This window comes from Suricata suricatta, chromosome 12 (genome assembly GCF_006229205.1).
Source record: "Suricata suricatta isolate VVHF042 chromosome 12, meerkat_22Aug2017_6uvM2_HiC, whole genome shotgun sequence".
Classification (NCBI taxonomy): domain Eukaryota; kingdom Metazoa; phylum Chordata; class Mammalia; order Carnivora; family Herpestidae; genus Suricata; species Suricata suricatta.
In genome coordinates this window covers 39,058,791-39,064,333 of record NC_043711.1, presented here as the reverse complement: position 1 = coordinate 39,064,333, position 5,543 = coordinate 39,058,791, and the positions used below count along the sequence as shown (strand labels likewise).

The window sequence follows — 5,543 nt, the reverse complement described above, 5'->3', positions numbered from 1 at the left end:
TTCCTCCCTCCCTCCCTCCCTTCCTTCATTCCTTCCTTCCTCCCTCCCTCCTTTCCTTCTCTGAGGGACAATACTTCATTTTGGTGTAAAGACAGGATCTGGAAAATACATTGTTTTGAATTTTTCTTGGTTGTCCCTCACATTGTGGAGACCCTTCTCCTACCTCCCCCAGCCCCACCAGGGTTAGTCTGTTCCAATTCAAACAGGGACTTGTAAATCACAACAGCTGTACAAAAACAGAAGTAAGAGAAACCCAGATGGAGAAGTTAGCCTGAGCCAGCAGTGTCATTTGCCTAAGGTGCTGAACAGGAGCTTATGTTTCTCTTTTTTCCTTCTTCCCTCGTTTGTCTTCAGGGAGTGGGTCTGAAGCCATGGGTGGGTCCAGGTTCATAAAGGCCACTTCAATAGTTTGGCTCACGGGATCTTGGCATCAGACAGAGACAGGGTCTGAATTATCACTCTTTCCATTATCACTCATGGAGGAGATAGAAACCAGGCCATTCTCATCTTTCTTTGTAGCAGTTTTGGGCCAAACATCTGCTTTTGCTTTTCCAACCCTTGGTATCTAGGCAAAGCAAGGGAAGGGAGGGTCTTCCTTCAGACTCCTGATGCCAAATGAGGGGACCCTGTGGCCATGGATGACAGTGGGGGTGGGGTCAGCAGAGAGTCTGTGCTCTTGACTTGTGCTAAAAAGACAAAGAGAGGGGGCTCCATGGCTCAAAGCAGAGTTGAAGGAGCAGATAAAGAAATTGAAGGCAACAGACTGTTGATGGTCTCAGGGAGTGTGGACTTCTGAGTACTTGCCCTGTCCTTTGCTGCATTCCTTTCTCCTAGTTCTGGTGCTTCCTTTTCTCAGTGCTACCTGAGAACATCTCTGGGGTTTCCTCAGAGTCCTTAGGAGAGGGTCCCATTTCCTGAGGCCCAGTCAGAGAACAGTGCTGTGCTGAGAGCCCCCCAACCCTTGTCCTCACAGCCCACATGACCTCCCTCACCTATACATCTTGGAAACAGCAGCCCCCACCTCCTCTGCACTAAAGGTCACAGGCATGGCTAAGATGTTTTAGTGCCCAGAGATCTTGAGGTTTGTTGTCTCTGGGTGTCTGCTCCCTGAGTCTGCTAGGACCTATGTTTCCAATTCTATCACCCCAACCAGTTTTCTAAGGTTCTGGTATCTAATTAGGGAAGCAACTTGTGTTTCTAAGCTCCTCTGGTCCTCTAGAAATCGACTGATTACAATAAAAACGTGCAAATTGATCTCTTTAATATTACCACCATCATAGGAATGATGATCACTCACAGGATGATGCCAGTAAGAGCACAAGCCTTCATTTTTTGAATATTTAGTGTCTCACAAGAAAGAGCAACTTGATTTCTTTCAACAACATCATGACATAAGTACTATTATTATGTCCATTTTACAGATTAGGAAACCAAGGCCCTGAAAAGTTGAGCATTCCAAGAGCACATAGTTTAGCCTTAAAAATGGAATCCAAGACCTACTGTACGGACAAAGTCTGACCTAACAGACTCCATGACAGAGGTCCCCCTCAAAACTCGAAGGTCTAAGGGTCAGTCTCTCTGGAACAATTAGGCGGTTACACATTGCCTGAGGCAGAAGAGACCACTTTTCGGTATCCAATCAGGGAAGGCCAGCTACCTCTCCCCACATTCCTAAAGGTGAGGCCTACAGATAGAAACTTTAGATAGGACCCTGTTACCTAATGTTAAAGTTAACCCGATAGTCACCAAACAAGACCCTGAACTCACTCTGTAATTGGTTAATTTCAAAGATACCCTAAATATTGCGATTGGGTCCCGCCAAAAGTAACAAATGCTCTGAACAATGTGTATGGTTAAAATTGATGCCAATGCTGTTACACAATAATGATTGGATGTCACAATTTCCTGTAACTCCCCCTTCCCAAACCCCGTATAAACCCTACTCAGCCCGTGTTCAGGGCTCTCAGCACGGGTCCGCTGCGTTGGTGAAGGCTGTGAGACCAAACTTAGGCCCGGCGAGCCTAAGCCGTAATAAAACTGCCCTTTGTTTTTGCATGCGTGACTCGGTCTTTCTGGTGGTCTCTGGTTTTTGGGGGTGATATTGAAATCTTGGGCATTACACTACTCTACCTGACACCAATGTCCATCATCTTGATGTTACACATATTCCTTCTGGGTATTCCTACTCATCTCCCTATGAGTTGTAAAGAGAATTAAACAGGGAGATGGAAGTTGGCCTATCTGTTAGGGAAATATTAGCTACTAGAATGACCAAATCCCCAATTTCAGTGGCTTAATACAATAAAAATGTCTTTCTTGCTCATATAACAATCTGATAAAAGCATTCTTGGTGGCTTCCCTCCACGAGGTGATTCAGGGACCCAGGCTTATCTCATCTCATGGCTCTGCCACTTCTTAGAGACATGGAGAACTCTGCCTCCAGAAGGAAGAGGAAGGAGAAGAAATGGAACACCCTCTTCTTAACTGCCTTGCCCAGAAGTGACATAGGTCAATTTTGCTCACATTCTATTAGCCAGTACTAGGCACATGGCCTTTCACGAATGAAAGGGTGTTGGGCAATGCATTGCCTCCCTGGGTAGCCACTTTTTAGCATCAACTGTGCACCATGGAAGAGGGAGCATAAAATGTGTGGTTAAAAAGTTAGTTACCTTCTGCCCCAGGCTCAATGACTGTAAGTTCCTTCTCTCCCATAGGTTCTATCATTTCATAATTTCATTTGTCTGTAACACCTGAAAACGTGACAAAGACTTGAAGGTCTTATTCATATGACAGTATTTGTGTGAGAAATGATCAAAACAGAAAACATCCGCGGTAAGTACACTCTGTGGCCTGATGTTTTCAGCATCTGCAACAAGCATCTGGGCCTTTCTCCCCTGTTCCACTCAGTGTGGTCCATTACAGCATTTCAACAGGAGGGCAAGATGGATTCCGGAGGCAGCAGCCCCGCTTAGCTCTGTGACTCACTGGAGAGAGGTACTCAAAGACGTGGTTTTTACATAATGTTTAGAAATAAGCATCTGAGAAGTGTGGAAACATGCCGTCCTGATTTACTCAGCTCTTGTCGTTAAGTGCTGGCATTATCACCATGTGCCAAATGTAGAAGTTGTTTAAAAATGAGTCACCTGGCACTGAAAACCATTTCTGCACAGAATGTCCCCCCACCACAACCCATCTCTTGGTATCAACAAAACGTCTCTTCTGTTTGTAAGTTCTAAGAAGCTTGAGAGCATGAGTTCCCCCAAGTGGCCTTTCATTACTTATCCTCCAATGCAAAGATACACTTGGTTGTGCACTTGGTTTTCAAAGGATGCAGAATTATGTTGTGTGGACAAAGACAATATTATTTCTTTCTTAAAAATAATTAATAATTTATTTTGAGAGAGAGAGAGAGAGAAAAGGCACATGTGCTCATGTAAGCAAGTGTGGGACGGGCAGAGAGGGAGTGAGAGAAACCCAAGGAGACTGAGCTGTCAGTGCAGAGCCTGATGTGAGCTCAACCTCATGAACCCTGAGATCATGACTTGAGCCAAAATCAAGAGGTGAATGCTTAACCAAATGAACCACCCAGGCACCTCAAGGCAATATTACTTCTAAATTATATGAGTACTAGCTGAATTAGACTCCTTTGAATCTCATTCCTATCTCATATTCAGTACTTCTTTGATAGCTGAAAACCTAATCAATGGGAAATGTTGTGGTAAGAAACACAGAACAATTTGTCTCACTTACCTAAAAACATGCCAAGTGTCTGTGCAGTAGCTTAAATACTGAAATAGAAGATTTACTACTATTAATATATCTTATGTTAGATGATAGAACAATGGAAGAGGGGAAAAATTGGTTGATATACTAACACCTATCTTCAAGTCAAAATAAGGTAGAATGCTTATAACTATCACACCCCTGGTTTTTGCAACTGATCACGTGGTCATAGGTGACATCTATAACTGCCTTCTTCTACCCATTCCATATTCCCTTTGCCTTAAGCAAATGTGTTGGTAGTGGCCCCTTGCCAAGCTCCAAGCCCTCATGCCTAATCCACTTACTACTGTGTAACCTCCAAATCTGTCAGTCTTATGTAGAATCTAGAACATAAGAATACCGTACAACTGGATGAGACAGATCATGGGAAGTGTCTGCTGCAGAGATGTTTAATAGATTTTATTCACAGGCCCCCATAGATGATTCACAGCGGCGAGTCTTAGGATCCAGTCACAAAGCTGTATCACTCTCTGAAGATAACTCTTCTCCTTTTAAAAGGCTGCGCTTGCTACTGGTCCTCACTGGAGACTGAACACTCATCCTGATCCACAAAGTTACCTGGTGACCTGAGCTGAGTATAGGAACCAGGTGTGGTGCTGGCCTGCTCTTCATCCCTTGTGAAATATAACAAGTGTTAACCTCTAAGAACTCAGCCACTTTTATCACAGGGATTTCTGTGAAAGTTGTCAGGACACCCGAGTTATGATCCTCACAGGGGCTGCTGGCCAGCTGGGTGATTTGTGCATCTACCTTCTTCTTCTGTAAAGTTAGGACACTGCACTCACTGAGAAGGATGAAGCAAGCCTGGTATCGGGCAGGAGGCAATCAACTGGGTCTGTACAGCAGGAAACATATTCAACGGGGTATTCTTCAAAAGAGTTGCTAAGCCCAGTTAGGTCAGTTGCTGTCTTGATTTGTTATTATTTTTAATATTCTACTGAGCACACAGTAGGCAGGTGAGTAGCACATCTGTGAGGAGAGTGTAGGTATTGTTTCCCAAACTTATATGTATGTATAGGTATATATATATATACAGATATATTACTCTGGTGTAGGATGTTGATAATGCAGAGTCTATGCATGTTTGGGATAGAAAGTAACCTCTCGGTATTTGCTGGGAGCTTAAAATTACTCTAAAAAGTTAAGTCTTTATTAAAAAAAATTGTCTATCAGTGAATTTGCTCGGATCTTTAAGGTAGGTTATTGAGGGCAACTTTTGCAGACAACACAGGTCTGCTCACTTCCTATCATCTTCAAAGAAGGCTTTAAAAAAAAACTTGAAAGACATACTGATTTGAATTTATTTAGACCAGCACTCTCCAAATTTTTTATTTATTTTTTATTTTTTTAAATAGTTTATTGTCAAAGTGGTTTCCATATAACACCCAGTGGTCTTCCCCACAAGTGCCCTCCTCCATCACCACCACCTCTTTTCCCTCTCCCCCTTCCCCTTCAACCCTCAGTTCGTTTTCAGTATTCAATAGTCTCTCAGGTTTTGCATCCTTCTCTCTCCCCAACTCTCTTTCCCACTTCCCCTTCCCCCAGTCCTCCATTAGGTTTCTCCTGTTCTCCTGTTAGACCTATGAGTGCAAACATATGGTATCTGTCCTTCTCCGCCTGTCTTATTTTGCTTAGCATGACACACTCAAGGTCCATCCACTTTGCTACAAATGGCCATATTTCATTCTTTCTCATTGCCATGTAGTATTCCATTGTATATATATATATATATATATATATATATATATCATCTTCTTGAT

The 5,543-nt window shown here is 43.1% G+C and overlaps 1 long non-coding RNA gene across 1 annotated transcript in view; it reads left to right on the top strand.

Annotated features, from left to right (window-relative positions):
* LOC115273506 overlaps nt 1-4,329 on the top strand; it is an 11,434-nt gene extending 7,105 nt beyond the window's left edge. Inside the window, exons 2-3 of the long non-coding RNA XR_003900821.1 lie at nt 2,715-2,832; nt 4,282-4,329. This is a non-coding gene — a long non-coding RNA (uncharacterized LOC115273506). The remainder of the gene's footprint in view (nt 1-2,714; nt 2,833-4,281) is intronic.
* The last annotated feature ends 1,214 nt before the right edge of the window (nt 4,330-5,543 follow it).